Below are 22,258 nucleotides of genomic sequence, written 5' to 3' on the forward strand. Positions count from 1 at the left end.
GTGTATGTTCGGGCATTCGAACCTTTTCTTACCCGCTTTTTACAAACCAGGGTCGGACTTTCACACCTTTTAGTAGCCGAACAACTCCGCTCCCGCTATTGATTGTGTACAGTCGGGTATTTTAACCTTTTCTTACCCGCTTTTTACCAACTATGGTCGGACATTCACACCGTCTTACAGCGGAACACCTCCTCTTCCGCTTATGATCATGTATGGTTTGATATTCGAAAATTTACTTTCTTGTTTTAAAGCAATTATTGATGGACATTCAAACCTTCTTTTTGATGGTGTATAGTCGGGCTTTCGAGCCTTTTCTTCCCGGTTTTTACAAACCATGGTCGGACTTTCACACCTTCTTGTAGCCGAACAACTCCACTCCTGCTATTGATTGTGTACAGTCGGGTATTTTAACCTTTTCTTACCCGCTTTTTACCAACTATGGTCGGACATTCACACCGTCTTACAGCGGAACACCTCCGCTCCCGCTTTTGATGGTGTATAGTCGGGCATTCGAACCTTTTCTTACCCGCTTTTTACAAACTATGGTGGGACATTCAAACCTTCTTGTATCCGAAAACCTCCGCTCTCTCTTTTGATCATACATTAACGGACATTCGCACCTTTTCTTACCCGCTTTTTACAAACCATGGTCGGACTTTCACACCTTCTTGTAGCCGAACACATCCGCTCCCGCTATTGATTGTGTACAGTCGGGTATTTTAACCTTTTCTTACCCGCCTTTTACCAACTATGGTCGGACATTCACACCTTCGTACAGCGGAACACCTCCGCTCCCTCTTTTGATGGTGTATGTTCGGGTATTCAAACCTTTTCTTACCCGCTTTTTCCAAACTATGGTCGGCTATTCACAGCTTCCTCTCCACCATACTTGTATGGTTGGATATTCACACCCACTTGCATCCGAAGACCTCTAATCCAAATTTTTTTGATAATTAGTCGGACATTCGCACCTTACCCGATTTTGGCAAACTATGGCCTTCTTGCAGCCAAACACCTCTGATCTCGCATTTGATGATGTAAGGTTTGGCATTCAGACCTTGCTTCACCTGCTTTTCACCAAATATAGTCGGACATTCACACCTTCTTGCAGCCGAACACTTCCGCTCCACCTTTTAGTGTTCTATCACACCTTTTTTTCACCGCATTTTATACATTATGGTCGGAAATTTTCAACCACTCTCATCCGAAGACCTCTCCTCCCGCTTTTGTTAATATATTTGAACTTTAGTTCCGCTCCCTGTTTTGATCATATATGGTCTGGCAATACTACCTTTTCTTACCCGTTTGTGAGTAATTATGGCTGGACATTCACACCTACTTGCAGCCGAACACAACCCCTCTCGCTTTTGATGATGTATGGACCGGCATTTTTACCTTTTCTAACACATTTTTCAGCAATTATGGTCGGAGATTCACACCTACTCACAGCCGAACAACTCCGCTCCCGCATTTGATGATGTATAGTCGGGCATTCTCACCCTTTCTCATCAGCTTTTTGCAAATTATGATCTGACATTCACACCTACTTGCAGTCGAAAAGCTCTGCTCCCGCTTTTGATTATGTTTGGTTGGATATTCGAACCTTTTCTTAACTGCTTTTTACATATTTTGGTTGGACGTTCACACCTTCTTGTAGCCGAACACTTCCACTCCTGCTTTTGATAATGTATGGTTGGGCATTCACACCTTTTTTTTGCCCATTTTTCAGGAATTATGGGTGGACATTCACACCTTGCAGCTGAACACCTCCTATCCCACTTATGATCATGTGCGGTTTGATTTTCGAAAAGTTTCTTTCATGTTTTCTAGCAATTATTGATGGACATTTAGACCTTCTTGCAGCTGAACACCACCTCTCCCGATTTTGATTATGTATGGACCGGCATTTTTACCTTTTCTAACACATTTCTAAATTGAGAAAGGAAATTATTTTAGAGGAAGCACTAGAGTTTAGATCCCACATTTGTTGATAGGCATTCATTTATTTCTTCACTTCTGATAAAAATGATAAGACTGACCTAAAGAATTGGAGGCCCATCACACTTTTAAACTTTGACTGTAAACTTTTTAGCAAGGTTTTAACGACACGGATGTCCTCTGTTTTAGAGGAGGTAATTCACCCAGACCAGGCTTGTGCCATCTCAGAGAGACAACTCACCGACAGCCTCGTACTGATTCGAGACATCATTGATTACGCTAGAGACAGAAACACCCGGCTTGTCATCTTAAATTTAGACTTTGAAAAAGCTTTTGATCGGGTCTCGCATCAATATCTCTTTCAGGTGTTGCAGCCATCGAATAGGGCCCGATTGTTCCTACTTGGTGAGATTTGCTTGGTTGAGACGCTTGCTCCCCCCCCTTGCTCCTCGGCTGACCAAGTAGGAACAATCGGGCCCTATTCGATGGCTGCCTTGTCTTTTACTCTGTGCAAAAGACAAGGCAGCCACAAACACCACGGGAACACCGTATTGAGGCTTTGTTCTGACCACTCATTCGGTGTCGCGTTTCTTTCAAGCAATTCTCCCGGTTAGCCCACACTCGGCTCGCTCCCAGAGCTGTGTTAAAGTCTACTTCGCATTCACTCTCTTTTCTCAGCAGATTAAAAGAAAGTTTCATCTTGGGCTCCCTGAAACTTCCATCCTGCACCGCTGTTTGCTTTTTCACAAGAGCAGAGAAGAGCGCACCGTTCCCAGCGGCACTGCAGTACTGGGTCGATGCTTGGAGTGAACGGAGCAAAGCTTCTTTTTCAACTCCTATTCTTAAAAATCCATTTAATATGTAGTCCTCGTATAGAGGACATATTAAACTGATAAGAACAGATACTACACTTGATCTTAGCCAAAAGGCCGAGAAGCGATAACTGTCCACTGTTTCAGGTCCGAGGGCCCTTGCTGGCACAATGCGCACTTGTAGCAGTGTTCTTTTTATGGCCATAGGTGGCCAGAGTGTCACGTTGCACCTCCGCCCACCCGCTGCACTGAGCACTCTTCAGCCCTTTTAAATGGTATAACTTTGCACTCCCGCATGCTCCAGCAAGCACCATTCAAGCAACAACTTTGCACTCCAGCTTCGAACATCGGCACAATCGCAACAAGTAAGGCGACTCTACTCAGAGAAGTCACTCTGCACAGTAACAAGATTTCTTTTGCACAGACAGAAAGGGCTTCACCCGCAAAGGTAAAGCCTGCCAAAAATAGAAACAACTCATTAGTGCTGCTCTCCACGAAAGTCTTTAGTAAAAGGCGAAAGACTTGTATGTTATGAAGAGAAACCAGAGTACGATTATCCGTCACTGCGGGAGCAGGGCATCAGGCTAGTTGCCATAGCCACCTTCCCGATGGTGAGCGTTGCTTGGTTGAAACGCTTGCCCCTGTGCAATCGACAAGGCAGCAACAAAAACACCACGGGAACACCGTATTGAGGCTTTGTTCTGACCGCTCATTCGGGTGTCGCATTTCTTTCAAGCAATTCTCCCGGTTAGCCCACACTCGGCTCGCTCCCAGAGCCGTGTTAAAGTCTACTTCGCATTCACTCTCTTTTCTCAGCAGACTCTTGGGATTTTATCTATAAAATGAATTCCTTCACTCAAACTATGTTAAAACTGCTTTGTCCTTCATATTTACCATGTCCAGAAAGATTTAAACAAAAAAAAAACAACGTTGTACTTTGCAGTAAAAGAAAGAGCAAATCTAAAGTTTCAGGAATCCGAGAATAAGCTTACTTTCATGAGTTCTTCACGATTTCGGATTTTGCTATAAAATGAATTCCTTCACTCAAACTAAATTAAAACTGCTAAACCGCTAATCTGTTACATGTAAGGCAGATGTCAAATTCACCGAAATAGGATCTAAGGGTATTCGGCCAATCGAGCTGTAGCAGCTTTGGTAAAAGAGTATAAGTTGAAGAGTTTGTGAATAAAGGTGTGCGCACACATAGTGAGCTGTAGGAAAATAGGCAGGGAGCAATGCCGGCTGGGGTATATGTTCTTGTATGTTGTCTGACTGTTTGATTTGAATGTGTTGTGTAAGTGTCCTGTTGAATGTTACATGTTTGGGCTTTGACACTTCACTGTGGTTGTTAACTGTGTGGTGTGTCCTGAAATGTTATATGTTTGGGCTGTGTGACATGCTTAATGCTTGTCAGTAGCTACCCACTTATTCATATATAGCAACTGACAACATAAGAAGTCTGGACATACTTTGATAGTAGTTGTAGAAGTATCCTTATTGATAATAGATAAACTAATTCATAGTGATAGAACAGTAGATGAACAGGTGCCTGCACATGTCTCACGAAAATAAAATGGGTGTATGATTGCTGACGGCAGAGCAATACTGCCAAACTTATGAGTTCTTGTGGCAAACTTGATTCAGTGTCTTGACGTGTATACGCTGTTTCGCTGACTTGATTGTCACAAGAAACAAAGTGTGTTTGATAAGATCCGACCATTTTATTACGGGAGTATCAGTATGTATGGATTCTGATGTGACTGATAAACCCATTCGTATCGTAAGCATAATCTAATACGTGAGACAACGCCCTGGCACACAATCAAAAAAAAAAAGAGAGAGCGGTTTTGTGTCCCCACAGTCCATAATGTAGAAAAGAGAGAAAAAAGCCTTTCTGATTTGGTGTGTGTGCTCACAGTGCAGAGTGTAGAGAAAAGAGAGAAAAGAAAGCCGTTTTGGTGTCACGGGTGTTGTGACTTACACACACACATTTCTGAATTGAGAAAGGAAATTATTTTAGAGGAAGCACTAGAGTTTAGATCCCACATTTGTTGATAGGCATTCATTTATTTCTTCACTTCTGATGAAGTTTCAACAATAAACAACAAACTTTGTATTATGAGAAAGAACCAGACTCATTCTTCAGGAATCCGAAAATAAGCTCTATTTTACGAGTTATGCACGAATTCGGATTCTCCTATAAAACGAATTCCTTAACTCTAACCAAGTTAAGACTGCTTTGTCCTTCATATTTATTCATGTCTAATCAAGTTTCAACGATAAACAACGTTGTACTTTGTAGAATGAGAAAGAACTTCTTCAGCAATAAGCATCTCTCGACATATGACGAAATACAGATTTTGCTATAAAATTAATTCCTTCTATCAGCCTGACTTAAAACTGTTTGTCCTCCTTATTTATCCACTTCAAATCAAGTTTCAACAATTAAAAAAATGTTGTAGTTTGAGAAAAAACAACTTAATCTTAAGCAATCAGTAGGGTAAGAAAGGGTAAGAAAAGGTGCAAATGCCAACCATACATCACTAAAAGGTGGAGCGGAAGTATTCGGCTGCAAGTAGGTGCGAATGCCTGACAATGTATGATCAAAAGAGGGAGCGGAGGTTTTCGGCTGCAAGGTCTGAATGTCCAACCATAATTTGTAAAAACCGGGGAAGAAAAGGCTCGAAAGCCCGACTATACACCATCAAAAGCGGGAGCGGAGGTGTTCGGCTGCAAGAAGGTGTGAATGTCTGACCATAGTTTGTAAAAAGCGGGTAAGAAAAGGTTCGAATGCCCGAACATACACCATCAAAGGAGGGAGCGGAGGTGTTCCGCTGTAAGAAGGTGTGAATGTCCGACCATAGTTGGCAAAAAGCAGGTAAGAAAAGGTTAAAATACCCGATTGTACACAATCAATAGCGGGAGCAGAGTTGTTCCACTACTAAAAGGTGTGAAAGTCCGACCATGGTTTGTAAAAAGCGGGTAAGAAAAGGTGCGAATGCCCGACAATGTATGATCAAAAGAGGGAGCGGAGGTTTTCGGCTGAAACAACGTCTGAATGTCCATCCATATTTTGTAAAAATCTGGGAAGAAAAGGCTCGAAAGCCCGACTATACACCATCAACAGCTGGAGCGGAGGTGTTCAGCTGCAAGAAGGTCTGAATGTCCATCAATAATTGCTAGAAAACATGGAAGAGAATTTTCGAATATCAAACCGCACATGATCATAAGCGGGAGAGGAGGTGTTCAAATGCAAGAAGGTGTGAATGTCCACCCATAATTACTGCAAAATGGGTAAGAAAAGGTACGAATGCCCAACCATACATGATCCTCACAGGGAGCGGAGGTGTTTGGCTGCGACAAGGTGTGTATGTCCACCCATAATTAATGAAAAGCGGGCAACAAGTAGGTTTGAATACCCATCATCAAAAGCAGGAGTGGATGTGTTCGGCTACAAGAAGGTTTGAATGTCTGACCATAGTTTGTAAAAAGCGGGTAGGAAAAGGTTCGAATGCCCGAACATACACCATCAAAGGAGGGAGCGGAGGTGTTCCGCTGTAAGAAGGTGTGAATGTCCAACCATAATTGGCAAAAAGCAGGTAAGAAAAGGTTAAAATACCCTATTGTACACAATCAATAGCGGGAGCAGAGTTGTTCCGCTACTAAAAGGTGTGAAAGTCCGACCATGAATTGTAAAAAGCGGGTAAGAAAAGGTGCGAATGCCCGACAATGTATGATCAAAAGAGGGAGTGGAGGTTTTCGGCTGAAAGAAGGTCTGAATGTCCATCCATAATTTGTAAAAATCGGGGAAGAAAAGGCTCGAAAGCCCGACTATACACCATCAACAGCTGGAGCGGAGGTGTTCAGCTGCAAGAAGGTCTGAATGTCCATCAATAATTGCTAGAAAACATGGAAGAGAATTTTCGAATATCAAACCGCACATGATCATAAGCGGGAGAGGAGGTGTTAAAATGCAAAAAGGTGTGAATTTCCACCCATAATTACTGCAAAATGGGTAAGAAAAGGTACGAATGCCCAACCATACATCATCAAAAGCAGGAGTGGATGTGTTCGGCTACAAGAAGGTTTTAATGTCCGACCATAGTTTGTAAAAAGCGGGTTAGAAAAGGTTCGAATGCCCGAACATACACCATCAAAAGAGGGAGCGGAGGTGTTCCACTGTAAGAAGGTGTGAATGTCTGACCATAGTTGGTAAAAAGCGGGTAAGAAAAGGTGAAAATACCCGACTGTACACAATCAATAGCGGGAGCGGAGTTGTTCGGCTACTAAAAGGTGTGAAAGTCCGACCCTGGTTTGTAAAAAGCGGGTAAGAGAAGGTGCGAATGCCCGACAATGTATGATCAAAAGAGGGAGCGGAGGTTTTCGGCTGCAAGAAGGTCTGAATGTCCAACAATAATTTTGTAAAAACCGGGGAAGAAAAGGCTCGAAAGCCCGACTATACATCATCAAAAGCGGGAGCGGAGGTGTTCAGCTGCAAGAAGGTCTGAATGTCCATCAATAATTGCTAGAAAACATGAAAGAAAATTTTCGAATATCAAACCACACATCATCATAAGCGGGAGAGGAGGTGTTCAGCTGCAAGAAGGTGTGAATGTCCGACCATAGTTTGTAAAAAATGGGTAAGAAAAGGTTCGAATGCTCAACCATACATCATCAAAAGCAGGAGTGGATGTGTTCGGCTAAAAGAAGGTTTGAATGTCCAACCATAGTTCGTAAAATGCGGGTAAGAAAAGGTTTGAATGCCCGAACATACACCCTCAAAAGAGGGAGCGGAGTTGTTCGGCTACAAGAAGGTGTGAAAGTCCGACCATGGTTTGTAAAAAGCGGGTAAGAAAAGGTTCGAATGCCCGAATATATACCATCAAAAGCGGAAGCGGAGGTGTTCGGCTGCAAGAAGGTGTGAACGTCCGACCAAAGTTTGTAAAAAGCAGTGAAGAAAAGTTTCGAATATCCAACCAAACATAATCAAAAGCGGGAGCAGAGCTGTTCGACTGCAAGTAGGTGTGAATGTCAGATCATAATTTGCAAAAAGCTGATGAGAAAGGGTGAGAATGCCCGACTATACACCATCAAATGCGGGAGCGGAAGTGTTCGGCTGTGAGTAGGTGTGAATATCAAACCATAATTGCTGAAGAATGTGTTAGAAAAGACTAGAATCCTTGACCATACATCATCAAAAGTGGGAAAAGTGGTGTTCGGCTGCAAGTAGGAGTGAATGTCCAGCCATAATTACTCACAAACCGGTAAGAAAAGGTAGTATTGCCAGACCATACATTATCAAAACAGGGAGCGGAGGTGGTTCAGCTGCAAGGTGTGAATGTCTGACTAAAGTTTATAAAAAGCGGGTAAGACAAGGTGCGAATGCCTGACAATGTATGATCAAATGAGGGAGCGGAGGTTTTCGGCTGCAAGGTCTGAATGTACAACCATAATTTGTAAAAACCGGGGAAGAAAAGGCTCGAAAGCCCGACTATACACCATCAAAAGCGGGAGCGGAGGTGTTCGGCTGCAAGTAGGTGTGAATGTTCGACCATAATTTGTAAAAAGCGGGTAAGAAAAGGTTTGAAACCCGACTATATATTAACAAAAGCAGGAGGAGAGGTCTTCGGATAAGAGTGGGTGAGAATTTCCAACCATAATCAATAAAATAAGGTGAAAAAAAAGGTGTGAATACCCCATAGAACACTAAAAGGTGGAGCAGAAGTGTTCGGCTGCAAGAAGGTGTGACTGTTCGACTATATTTGGTGAAAAGCAGGTGAAGCAAGGTCTGAATGCCCAACCTTACATCATCAAAAACGAGATCAGAGGTGTTTGGCTGAAAGAAGGCCATAGTTTGCCAAAAGCGGGTAAGCTGCGAATGACCGACTAAATATCAACAAAAGTGGGGGCGGAGGTCTTCGGATGCAAGTGGGTGTGAATATCCCACCATACAAGTATGGTGGAGAGGAAGCTGTGAATGGCCGACCATAGTAAAAAGCGGGTGAGAAAAGGTGCGAATGTCCAATCATACATGATCAAAACAGGAAGCGGAGGTGTTTGGCTGCGACAAGGTGTGTATGTCCACCCATAATTAATGAAAAGCGGGCAACAAGTAGGTTTGAATACCCATCATCAAAAGCAGGAGTGGATGTGTTCGGCTACAAGAAGGTTTGAATGTCTGACCATAGTTTGTAAAAAGCGGGTAAGAAAAGGTTCGAGTGCCCGAACATACACCATCAAAAGAGGGAGCGGAGGTGTTCCGCTGTACGAAGGTGTGAATGTCCGACCATACTTGGTAAAAAGCGGGTAAGAAAAGGTTAAAATACCCGACTGTACACAATCAATAGCGGGAGCGGATGTGTTCGGCTACAAGAAGGTGTGACAGTCCGACCATGGTTTGTAAAAAGCGGGTAAGAAAAGGTGCGAATGTCCGACAATGTATGATCAAAAGAGAGAGCGGAGGTTTTCGGATACACGAAGGTTTGAATGTCCTACCATAGTTTGTAAATAGCGGGTAAGAAAAGGTTCGAATGCCCGACTATACACCATAAAAAGCAGGAGCGGAGGTGTTCCGCTGTAAGACGGTGTGAATGTCCGACCATAGTTGGTAAAAAGCGGGTAAGAAAAGGTTAAAATACCCGACTGTACACAATCAATAGCGGGAGCGGAGGTGTTCCATTACAAGAAGGTGTGAAAGTCCGACCATGGTTTTTAACCAAGTTAAAACTGCTTTGTCCTTCCATATTCATCAATGTCTAGATCGACTTCTACAAAGAAAAACATTGGACTTTGCAGTAGAAGAAGTTGAAATCCATCTACACATTGATAAATATGAAGGACAAAGCAGTTCCCACTTGCCCATAAGAAAATAAGCTTATTCTCGGATTCCTGATCCTTCAGTGTTGCTCTTTCTTCTACTGCAAAATACAATGTTGTTCTTTGTTGAAGTCGATCTAGACATTGATAAATATGAAGGAAAAGGCAGTTTTAACTTGGTTTGAGTGAATGAATTCATTTTATACATAAAATCCGAAATCGTGCAGAACTCATGAAAATAAGCTTATTCTCGGATTCCTAAAACTTTTGATTGGCTCTTTCTTTTACTGCAAAGTACAACGTTGTTTTTTTGTTTAAATCTATCGAGACATTGATAAATATGAAGGTAAACGCCGTTTTAACATAGTTTGAGTGAAGGAATTGATTTTATAGATAAAATCCCAAATCATGCAGAACTCCTCAAAAGGGGCGTATGGCTTAATCACAAGTGTGGTTCTTTCTCATTCAGGGTAGTATGAGGAAGTTTATGCTTGAAATATATGTAGAAATGGGTACATATGAAGGACAAAGCAGTGTTAACTTAGTTTGAGTGAAGGAATTCATTTTATACATAAAATCCCAAATCATGCAGAACGTATGAAAAGAAGCTTATTCTCGGATTCCTGATCCTTCAGTTTTGCTCTTTCTTCTACTGCAAAATACAATGTTGTTCTTTGTTGAAGTCGATCTAGACATTGATAAATATGAAGGAAAAAGCAGTTTTAACATGGTTTGAGTGAATGAATTCATTTTATACATAAAATCCGAAATCGTGCAGAACTCATGAAAATAAGCTTATTCTCGGATTCCTAAAACTTTTGATTTGCTCTTTCTTTTATTGCAAAGTACAACGTTGTTTTTTGTTTAAATCTATCGAGACATTGATAAATATGAAGGTAAAAGCCGTTTTAACATAGTTTGAGTGAAGGAATTAATTTTATAGATAAAATCCCAAATCATGCAGAACTCCTCAAAAGGGAGGTATGGCTTAATCACAAGTGTGGCTCTTTCTCATTCAGGGTAATATGAGGAAGTTTATGCTTGAAATATATGTAGAAATGGGTACATATGAAGGACAAAGCAGTGTTAACTTAGTTTGCGTGAAGAAATTCATTTTATACATAAAATCCAAAATCGTGCAGAACTCATGAAAATAAGCTTATTCTCGGATTCCTAAAACTTTTGATTTGCACTTTCTTTTACTGCAAAGTACAACGTTGTTTTTTGTTGAAATCTATCTAGACATTGATAAATACCAGCCGAAACTCTGCTGCCGCTTTTGATAATTTATGGTTGGGCATTCTTACCTTTTCTTACCCGCTTTTTACAAATTATGATCTTACATTCACACCTACTTGGAGTCGAACACCTTCTCATCCACTTATGATCATGTGCGGTTGGGCTTTCGCACCTTTTCTTAACCATTTTTCAGTAATTATGGGTGGACATTCAGACCTTCTTGCAGCCGAAAACCTCCGCTCCTCTTTTGATCATACATTGTCGGGCATTCACACCTTGTCTTACCCGCTTTTTACAAACTTTAGTCGGACATTCAAACCTTCTTGCAGCTGAACCACCTCCGCTCCCTGTTTTGATCATATATGGTCTGGCAATAGTACCTTTTCTTACCCGTTTGTGAGTAATTATGGCTGGACATTCACACCTTCTTGCAGCCGAACACAACCTCTCCCGCTTTTGATGATATATGGTCCGGCATTCTTACCTTTTCTAACACATTTTTCAGCAATTATGGTCGGACATTCACACCTACTCACAGACGAACACCTCCGCTCCCACATTTGACAGTGTATAGTCGGGCATTCTCACCCTTTCTCATCAGCTTTTTGCAAATTATGATCTGATATTCACACCTACTTGCAGTCGAACAGCTCTGCTCCCGCTTTTGATTATGTTCGGTTGGATATTCGAACCTTTTCTTAATGCTTTTTACAAACTTTGGTTGGACGTTCACACCGTCTTGCAGCCGAACACCTCCGCTTCCGCTTTTGATGGTGTATAGTTGGGCATTCGAGCCTTTTCTTACCCACCTATTACTTACTATGGTTGGACATTCAAACCTTCTTGTAGCCGAACACATCCACTCCTGCTTTTGATGATGTATGATTTGGCATTCGCACCTTTTCTTACCCATTTTTCAGTAATTATTGGTCGGACATTCAGACCTTCTTGCACCTGAACACCTCTGCTCCCGCTTTTGATGGTGTATAGTCTGGCTTTCGAGCCTTTTCTTCCCCGATTTTTACAAATTATGGTTGGACATTCAGACCTTGCAGCCGAAAACCTCCGCTCCCTCTTTTGATCATACATTGTCGGGCATTCGCCCCTTGTCTTACACGGTTTTTACAAACTTTAGTCAGACATTCACACCTTGCAGCTGAACCACCTCCATTCCCTGTTTTGATCATGTGTGGTCTGGAAATACTACCTTTTCTTCCCCCGTTTGTGAGTAATTATGGCTGGACATTCACACCTACTTGCAGCCGAAAAACCACCTCTCCCGCTTTTGATGATGTATTGCCCGGCATTCTAGTCTTTTCTATCACATTTTTCAGCAATTATGATCTGACATTCACACCTACTTGCAGTCGAACAACTCTGCTCCCGCTTTTGATTATGTTCGGTTGGATATTCAAACCTTTTCTTAACTGCTTTTTACAAACTATGGTCGGACGTTCACACGTTCTTGCAGCCGAACACCCCGGCTTCCGCTTTTGATGGTATATATTCGGGTATTCGAACCTTCTCTTACCCGCTTTTTACAAACCATGGTTGGACTTTCATACCTTCTTGTAGCCGAACAACTCCACTCCTGCTTTTGATGATTTATGGTTGGACATTCGCATCTTTTCCTACCCATTTTTCAGTAATTATGGGTGGATATTCACATCTTCTTGCAGCTGAACACCTCCTCTCCCGCTAATGATCATGTAAGGTTTGATATTCGAAAATTTTCTTTCATGTTTTAAAGCAATTATTAATGGACATTCACACCTACTTGCAGCCGAACACCACCTCTCCCGCTTTTGATGATGTATGGACCGGCATTCTTACCTTTTCTAACACATTTTTCAGCAATTATGGTTGGAGAATCACACCTACTCACAGCCGAACAACTCCGCTCCCGCATTTGATGGTGTATAGTCGGGATTTCTCACCCTTTCTCATCAGCTTTTTGCAAATTATTCTCTGACATTCACACCTACTTGCAGTCAGAACTACTTGCAGAACAGCTCTGCTCCCGCTTTTGATTATGTTTGGTTAGATATTCGAACCTTTTCTTAACTGCTTTTTTACAAACTTTGGTCGGACGTTCACACCTTCTTGCAGCCGAACACCTACGCTTCCGGTTTTGATAGTGTATTTTCGGGCATACGAACCTTTTCTTACCCGCTTTTTACAAACCATGGTCGGACTTTCACACCTTCTCTTAGCTGAACAACTCCGCTCCCTCTTTTGATTGTGTACAGTCGGGTATTTTACCCTTTTCTTACCTGCTTTTTACCAACTATGATCGGACATTCACACCGTCTTACAGCGGAACACCTCCGCTCCCTCTTTGATGGTGTATGTTCGGGTATTCAAACCTTTTCTTACCCGCTTTTTCCAAACTATGGTCGGCTATTCACAGCTTCCTCTCCACCATACTTGTATGGTTGGATATTCACACCCACTTGCATCCGAAGACCTCTGCCCCAAATTTAGTTGATATTTAGTCGGACATTCGCACCTTACCCGCTTTTGGCAAACTATGGCCTTCTTGCAGCCAAACACCTCTGATCTCGCTTTTGATGATGTAAGGTTGGGCATTCAGACCTTGTTTCACCTGCTTTTCACCAAATATAGTCGGACATTCACACCTTCTTGCAGCCGAACACTTCCGCTTTTAGTGTTCTATGAGGCATTCACATATTTTTTTTCACCGTATTTTATAGATTATGGTTGGAAATTCTCACCCACTCTCATCCGAAGACCTCTCCTCCCGCTTTTGTTAATATATAGTCGGGCATTCGAACCTTTTCTTACCCGCTTTTTACAAATTATGGTCGAACATTCACACCTACTTGCAGCTGAATACTTCCGCTCCACCTTTTAGGTATGTATGGTTGGCATTTGCACCTCTTTTTATACTGATTGCTGAAGATTAAGTTGTTCTTTCTCAAACTACAAATTTTTTTAAATTGTTGTAACTTGATTTGAAGTGGATAAATAAGGAGGACAAACAGTTTTAAGTCAGGCTGATAGAAGGAATTAATTTATAGCAAAATCTGTATTTCGTCATATGTCGAGAGATGCTTATTGCTGAAGAAGTTCTTTCTCATAATACAAAGTTTGTTGTTTATTGTTGAAACTTCATCAGAAGTGAAGAAATAAATGAATGCCTATCAACAAATGTGGGATCTAAACTCTAGTGCTTCCTCTAAAATAATTTCCTTTCTCAATTTAGAAATGTGTGTGTGTAAGTCACAACACCCGTGACACCAAAACGGCTTTCTTTTCTCTACACTCTGCACTATGAGCACACACACCAAATCAGAAAGGCTTTTTTCTCTCTTTTCTACATTATGGACAGTGGGGACACAAAACCGCTCTCTCTCTTTTTTTTTTTTTATCGTGTGCCAGGGCGTTGTCTCACGTATTAGATTATGCTTAAGATACGAATGGGTTTATCAGTCACATCAGAATCCATACATACTGATCCTCCCGTAATAAAATGGTCGGATCTTATCAAACACACTTTGTTTCTTGTGACAATCAAGTCAGCGAAACAGCGTATACACGTCAAGACACTGAATCAAGTTTGCCACAAGAACTCATAAGTTTGGCAGTATTGCTCTGCCGTCAGCAATCATACACCCATTTTATTTTCGTGAGACATGTGCAAGCACCTGTTCATCTACTGTTCTATCACTATGAATTAGTGATCTATTATCAATAAGGATACTTCTACAACTACTATCAAAGTATGTCCGGACTTCTTATGTTGTCAGTTGCTATATATGAATAAGTGGGTAGCTACTGACAAGCATTAAGCATGTCACACAGCACAAACATATAACATTTCAGGACACACCACACAGTTAACAACCACAGTGAAGCGTGTCAAAGCCCAAACATGTAACATTCAACAGGACACTTACACAACACATTCAAATCAAACAGTCAGACAACATACAAGAACATATACCCCAGCCGGCATTGCTCCCTGCCTATTTTCGTACAGCACACTATGTGTGCGCACACCTTTATTCACAAACTCTTCAACTTATACTCTTTTACCGAAGCTGCTACAGCTCGATTGGCCGAATACCCTTAGATCCTATTTCGGTGAATTTGACATCTGCCTTACATGTAACAGATTAGCGGTTTAGCAGTTTTAATTTAGTTTGAGTGAAGGAATTCATTTTATAGCAAAATCCGAAATCTTGAAGAACTCATGAAAGTAAGCTTATTCTCGGATTCCTGAAACTTTAGATTTGCTCTTTCTTTTACTGCAAAGTACAACGTTGTTGTTTTTTTGTTTAAATCTTTCTAGACATGGTAAATATGAAGGACAAAGCAGTTTTAACATAGTTTGAGTGAAGGAATTCATTTTATAGATAAAATCCCAAGAGTCTGCTGAGAAAAGAGAGTGAATGCGAAGTAGACTTTAACACGGCTCTGGGAGCGAGCCGAGTGTGGGCTAACCGGGAGAATTGCTTGAAAGAAACGCGACACCGAATGAGCGGTCAGAACAAAGCCTCAATACGGTGTTCCCGTGGTGTTTTTGTTGCTGCCTTGTCGATTGCACAGGGGCAAGCGTTTCAACCAAGCAACGCTCACCATGGGGAAGGTGGCTATGGCAACTAGCCTGATGCCCTGCTCCCGCAGTGACGGATAATCGTACTCTGGTTTCTCTTCATAACATACAAGTCTTTCGCCTTTTACTAAAGACTTTCGTGGAGAGCAGCACTAATGAGTTGTTTCTATTTTTGGCAGGCTTTACCTTTGCAGGTGAAGCCCTTTCTGTCTGTGCAAAAGAAATCTTGTTACTGTGCAGAGTGACTTCTCTGAGTAGAGTCGCCTTACTTGTTGCGATTGTGCCGATGTTCGAAGCTGGAGTGCAAAGTTGTTGCTTGAATGGTGCTTGCTGGAGCATGCGGGAGTGCAAAGTTATACCATTTAAAAGGGCTGAAGAGTGCTCAGTGCAGCGGGTGGGCGGAGGTGCAACGTGACACTCTGGCCACCTATGGCCATAAAAAGAACACTGCTACAAGTGCGCATTGTGCCAGCAAGGGCCCTCGGACCTGAAACAGTGGACAGTTATCGCTTCTCGGCCTTTTGGCTAAGATCAAGTGTAGTATCTGTTCTTATCAGTTTAATATGTCCTCTATACGAGGACTACATATTAAATGGATTTTTAAGAATAGGAGTTTAAAAAAGAAGCTTGCTCCGTTCACTCCAAGCATTGACCCAGTACTGCAGTGCCGCTGGGAACGGTGCGCTCTTCTCTGCTCTTGTGAAAAAGCAAACAGCGGTGCAGGATGGAAGTTTCAGGGAGCCCAAGATGAAACTTTCTTTTAATCTGCTGAGAAAAGAGAGTGAATGCGAAGTAGACTTTAACACAGCTCTGGGAGCGAGCCGAGTGTGGGCTAACCGGGAGAATTGCTTGAAAGAAACGCGACACCGAATGAGTGGTCAGAACAAAGCCTCAATACGGTTTTCCCGTGGTGTTTGTGGCTGCCTTGTCTTTTGCACAGAGTAAAAGACAAGGCAGCCATCGAATAGGGCCCAATTGTTCCTACTTGGTCAGCCGAGGAGCAAGGGGGGGGAGCAAGCGTCTCAACCAAGCAAATCTCACCAAGTAGGAACAATCGGGCCCTATTCGATGGCTGCAACACCTGAAAGAGATATTGATGCGAGACCCGATCAAAAGCTTTTTCAAAGTCTAAATTTAAGATGACAAGCCGGGTGTTTCTGTCTCTAGCGTAATCAATGATGTCTCGAATAAGTACGAGGCTGTCGGTGAGTTGTCTCTCTGAGATGGCACAAGCCTGGTCTGGGTGAATTACCTCCTCTAAAACAGAGGACATCCGTGTCGTTAAAACCTTGCTAAAAAGTTTACAGTCAAAGTTTAAAAATGTGATGGGCCTCCAATTCTTTAGGTCAGTCTTATCATTTTTATCAGAAGTGAAGAAATAAATGAATGCCTATCAACAAATGTGGGATCTAAACTCTAGTGCTTCCTCTAAAATAATTTCCTTTCTCAATTTAGAAATGTGTGTGTGTAAGTCACAACACCCGTGACACCAAAACGGCTTTCTTTTCTCTACACTCTGCACTATGAGCACACACACCAAATCAGAAAGGGTTTTTTCTCTCTTTCCTACATTATGGACTGTGGGGACACAAAACCGCTCTCTCTTTTTTTTTTTATCGTGTGCCAGGGCGTTGTCTGACGTATTAGATTGTGCTTAAGATACGAATGGGTTTATCAGTCACATCAGAATCCATACATACTGATCCTCCCGTAATAAAATGGTCGGATCTTATCAAACACACTTTGTTTCTTGTGACAATCAAGTCAGCGAAACAGCGTATACACGTCAAGACACTGAATCAAGTTTGCCACAAGAACTCATAAGTTTGGCAGTATTGCTCTGCCGTCAGCAATCATACATCCATTTTATTTTCGTGAGACATGTGCAGGCACCTGTTCATCTACTGTTCTATCACTATGAATTAGTTTATCTATTATCAATAAGGATACTTCTACAACTACTCTATCAAAGTATGTCCGGACTTCTTACCTTGTCAGTTGCTATATATGAATAAGTGGGTAGCTACTGACAAGCATTAAGCATGTCACACAGCCCAAACATATAACATTTCAGGACACACCACACAGTTAACAACCACAGTGAAGCGTGTCAAAGCCCAAACATGTAACATTCAACAGGACACTTACACAACACATTCAAATCAAACAGTCAGACAACATACAAGAACATATACCCCAGCCGGCATTGCTCCCTGCCTATTTTCCTACAGCTCACTATGTGTGCGCACACCTTTATTCACAAACTCTTCAACTTATACTCTTTTACCGAAGCTGCTACAGCTCGATTGGCCGAATACCGAATAATCCTAATTCGGTGAATTTGACATCTGCCTTACATGTAACAGATTAGCGGTTTAGCAGTTTTAATTTAGTTTGAGTGAAGGAATTCATTTTATAGCAAAATCCGAAATCGTGAAGAACTCATGAAAGTAAGCTTATTCTCGGATTCCTGAAACTTTAGATTTGCTATTTCTTTTACTGCAAAGTACAACGTTGGTTTTTTTGTTTAAATCTTTCTAGACATGGTAAATATGAAGGACAAAGCAGTTTTAACATAGTTTGAGTGAAGGAATTCATTTTATTGATAAAATCCCAAGAGTCTGCTGAGAAAAGAGAGTGAATGCGAAGTAGACTTTAACACGGCTCTGGGAGCGAGCCGAGTGTGGGCTAACCGGGAGAATTGCTTGAAAGAAACGCGACACCGAATGAGCGGTCAGAACAAAGCCTCAATACGGTTTTCCCGTGGTGTTTTTGTTGCTGCCTTGTCTTTTGCACAGAGTAAAAGACAAGGCAGCCATCGAATAGGGCCCGATTGTTCCTACTTGGTCAGCCGAGGAGAGAGGGGGGGGGGGGGGGGGCAAGCGTCTCAACCAAGCAAAGCTCACCATGGGGAAGGTGGCTATGCCAACTAGCCTGATGCCCTGCTCCCGCAGTGACGGATAATCGTACTCTGGTTTCTCTTCATAACGTACAAGTCTTTCGCCTTTTACTAAAGACTTCTGTGGAGAGCAGCACTAATGAGTTGTTTCTATTTTTGGCAGGCTTTACCTTTGCGGGTGAAGCCCTTTCTGTCTGTGCAAAAGAAATCTTGTTACTGTGCAGAGTGACTTCTCTGAGTAGAGTCGCCTTACTTGTTGCGACTGTGCCGATGTTCGAAGCTGGAGTGCAAAGTTGTTGCTTGAATGGTGCTTGCTGGAGCGTGCGGGAGTGCAAAGTTATACCATTTAAAAGGGCTGAAGAGTGCTAAGTGCAGCAGGTGGGCGGAGGTGCAAAGTGACACTCTGGCCACCTATGGCCATAAAAAGAACAGGGGTGTTAGCGGATAAGTGCGCATTGTGCCAGGAAGGGCCCTCGGACGTGAACCAGTGGACAGTTGTCGCTTCTCGGCCTTTTGGCTAAGATCAAGTGTAGTATCTGTTCTTATCAGTTTAATATCTGATATGTCCTCTATACGAGGACTACATATTAAATGGATTTTTAGCAATAGGAGTTGAAAAATTAGCTTGCTCCGTTCACTCCAAGCATTGACCCCGTACTGCAGTGCCGCTGGGAACGGTGCACTCTTCTCTACTCTTGTGAAAAAGCAAACAGCGGTGCAGGGTGCAAGTTTCAGGGAGCCCAAGATGAAACTTTCTTTTAGTCTGCTGAGAAAAGAGAGTGAATGCGAAGTAGACTTTAACACGGCTCTGGGAGCGAGCCGAGTGCGGGCTAACCGGGAGAATTGCTTGAAAGAAACGCCATACCAAATGAGCGGTCAGAACAAAGCCTCAATACGGTGTTCCCGTTGTGTTTTTGTTGCTGCCGCTGTTTGCTTTTTCACAAGAGCGCACCTGTTGAGGGGGGGCCTGGGGGGGCCTGGGTGATGGTGGGTCTCAGGCCCGGGCTGCTGCGACTGGTGTGACCGGGTGGTTTGTTTGTTTGTTTTTTGTTGTTGTTTGTTTGTTTTTTGTAGAGGTCCTCCGGAGTGGGGTTGGGTTGAGTGGGGTGGGGCGGGATGGGTACCTTCTGGGGGTACAGTAGCTCCCAGAATATGGTCGCTGCAGGCCCCGAGCCTGGTGGACATCAGGCCCTCCTGTCCTGTGTTGGCTCCCTGGTAGCGGGGATGCCTATTGCAGCCAGTCCCTGGCTGCCCCCAGTGTATATCCCCATACCCCTCTCCCTTCTGGCTCCTGTACACAGCACACACTCACACATGAAGGGTTTTGGGGGCGTGTGTGTTCGGTGGGGTGTAGTGGACTCTGCAGTAGTTGCCCTCTGCAGTTCCCACCCCTGTTTTAATTACACCTTAGACATTACTACTTATCAAACACACTCACACACACACATTAGGTCTTGGGGGGTGGTTACACTGAGTGGCATCTGGTGGGCGGGGCTCTTTGGGTATGTAGGCTGCCCAGAGGGCCACGCTCCCAGTTCTACAAGTTTGGCTGCCCCTCAATTTTAATTGCTCACTATTAGAAAATATTGAAGAGCCAGAAGGGTGAGGGGAGGGGTCTTCTTCGCACACCCCTGCTTCCTGGTTGCTGCTCGGGGCGGGAGGGGCCAGGAGGATTAATTAATTGTTCTGCTGGTTTGGGGTCTGTGGTGGCTGGGGGGCTGCTGGCCCCCTGGTGTGCCCGCTGCACTACACCCCAGCGGAGTCGAGGGAGGGAGGACGTGTGGATGTATGGGACATGAAAGTGTGTGTGGTAATGATTGGGCCTGGATCTTGGACTTGCTGTCGCCTGGCCTGCCTGTGCTTCTCCCGATGGGGGGGGCGGCGTGGCCTCTCTCCGCTGCTCGCGACTTCACCCACCTGTGGGCACGTCTTGACTCCCAGGGCACTTGGCCAGGGGTGCTGGGGCAGGCACTGACCCACTGTGTGGCTGTCTGGGGCGCTTGGCCCTCCTGGGTATTGGGTGGGGCCTCTGCCGGGGGGTTTGGGGGCGCTCGGGCTCCTGGGGCCCGGATCCAGTGCACGGCCCATGTCTGGGCGGCTGGGGCCTGGCGACGTCGGTGGGCTGTTGCCCCTGGCTCCCGGAAGGCCTCTGCCCTATGCTTATGGGGGCTCTTTCCGGGGGCTTCCTCTGTAGTCTTCTGGGTGGATGCGTGGTTGCCCCTGCGGTGGGCTTCCTGGGTTCTGTGCTCTGTGGGGGCTGCTGGTGGCCTGGGTCTTGTGGCCCTCTCTGCCTGCTTCTGATTGCTTGGGGGGGCTGTGGATTGTGGCCCTGTACGCTTATACACTCATAACTAAGCACGGTTATCATGTAGGTCCTGTGCCATGGGTGTTGCATGTTCTCACACACACACAACCACATTCATTAGTCCAGTAGCATGGTCGCTAAGCAGTTGATGTATTATCATGTCGTCTCAGGTCATCTATATCCACAGCTGTGTTGTATGCGATGTATGTTCTGTTTTTCTCTTCTTTCCTCTTCTTCTTCTTCTTCTTTCCTTGTCCCCCGGTCCGGTTCAGTTCTATTACATGTCATATATTGTAAACAGAAATAAATATATTTATTATATATATAAAAATCATATTTACCATGTCTTGAAAGATTTAAACAAAAAAACCAACGTTGTACTTTGCAGTAAAAGAAATAGCAAATCTAAAGTTTCAGGAATCCAAGAATAAGCTTACTTTCATGAGTTCTTCACGATTTCGGATTTTGCTATAAAATGAATTCCTTCACTCAAACTAAATTAAAACTGCTAAACCGCTAATCTGTTACATGTAAGGCAGATGTCAAATTCACCGAAATAGGATCTAAGGGTATTCGGCCAATCGAGCTGTAGCAGCTTTGGTAAAAGAGTATAAGTTGAAGAGTTTGTGAATAAAGGTGTGCGCACACATAGTGAGCTGTAGGAAAATAGGCAGGGAGCAATGCCGGCTGGGGTATATGTTCTTGTATGTTGTCTGACTGTTTGACTTGAATGTGTTGTGTAAGTGTCCTGTTGAATGTTACATGTTTGGGCTTTGACACTTCACTGTGGTTGTTAACTGTGTGGTGTGTCCTGAAATGTTATATGTTTGGGCTGTGTGACATGCTTAATGCTTGTCAGTAGCTACCCACTTATTCATATATAGCAACTGACAACATAAGAAGTCTGGACATACTTTGATAGTAGTTGTAGAAGTATCCTTATTGATAATAGATAAACTAATTCATAGTGATAGAACAGTAGATGAACAGGTGCCTGCACATGTCTCACGAAAATAAAATGGGTGTATGATTGCTGACGGCAGAGCAATACTGCCAAACTTATGAGTTCTTGTGGCAAACTTGATTCAGTGTCTTGACGTGTATACGCTGTTTCGCTGACTTGATTGTCACAAGAAATAAAGTGTGTTTGATAAGATCCGACCATTTTATTACGGGAGGATCAGTATGTATGGATTCTGATGTGACTGATAAACCCATTCGTATCTTAAGCATAATCTAATACGTGAGACAACGCCCTGGCACACAATCAAAAAAAAAAAGAGAGAGCGGTTTTGTGTCCCCACAGTCCATAATGTAGAAAAGAGAGAAAAAAGCCTTTCTGATTTGGTGTGTGTGCTCACAGTGCAGAGTGTAGAGAAAAGAGAGAAAAGAAAGCCGTTTTGGTGTCACGGGTGTTGTGACTTACACACACACATTTCTGAATTGAGAAAGAAAATTATTTTAGAGGAAGCACTAGAGTTTAGATCCCACATTTGTTGATAGGCATTCATTTATTTCTTCACTTCTGATGAAGTTTCAACAATAAACAACAAACTTTGTATTATGAGAAAGAACCAGACTCATTCTTCAGGAATCCGAAAATAAGCTCTATTTTACGAGTTATGCACGAATTCGGATTCTCCTATAAAACGAATTCCTTAACTCTAACC

At 43.1% G+C, this 22,258-nt stretch overlaps 6 non-coding genes across 6 annotated transcripts; 4 read left to right on the forward strand and 2 right to left on the reverse strand.

Moving 5' to 3' along the window:
* Positions 1-2,694: 2,694 nt before the first annotated feature.
* Positions 2,695-2,879, reverse strand: LOC140285556 (U2 spliceosomal RNA). Its single transcript, XR_011910571.1, has one exon. It is a non-coding gene; the product is annotated as a U2 spliceosomal RNA (small nuclear RNA).
* Positions 2,880-3,187: 308 nt separating this feature from the next.
* On the reverse strand, positions 3,188-3,301 carry LOC140285586 (U5 spliceosomal RNA). Its single transcript, XR_011910598.1, has one exon. It is a non-coding gene; the product is annotated as a U5 spliceosomal RNA (small nuclear RNA).
* A 12,166-nt stretch (positions 3,302-15,467) lies between these two features.
* On the forward strand, positions 15,468-15,581 carry LOC140285575 (U5 spliceosomal RNA). The gene has a single exon (XR_011910588.1). It is a non-coding gene; the product is annotated as a U5 spliceosomal RNA (small nuclear RNA).
* Positions 15,582-15,889: 308 nt separating this feature from the next.
* On the forward strand, positions 15,890-16,074 carry LOC140285554 (U2 spliceosomal RNA). The gene has a single exon (XR_011910569.1). It is a non-coding gene; the product is annotated as a U2 spliceosomal RNA (small nuclear RNA).
* A 2,276-nt stretch (positions 16,075-18,350) lies between these two features.
* LOC140285572 (U5 spliceosomal RNA) lies at positions 18,351-18,464 on the forward strand. The gene has a single exon (XR_011910585.1). It is a non-coding gene; the product is annotated as a U5 spliceosomal RNA (small nuclear RNA).
* A 316-nt stretch (positions 18,465-18,780) lies between these two features.
* On the forward strand, positions 18,781-18,971 carry LOC140285537 (U2 spliceosomal RNA). The gene has a single exon (XR_011910553.1). It is a non-coding gene; the product is annotated as a U2 spliceosomal RNA (small nuclear RNA).
* Positions 18,972-22,258: the final 3,287 nt, after the last annotated feature.

Source organism: Leuresthes tenuis, unplaced genomic scaffold (assembly GCF_036924035.1).
Source record: "Leuresthes tenuis unplaced genomic scaffold, fLeuTen1.0.hap1 SCAF_47, whole genome shotgun sequence".
Lineage (NCBI taxonomy): Eukaryota > Metazoa > Chordata > Actinopteri > Atheriniformes > Atherinopsidae > Leuresthes > Leuresthes tenuis.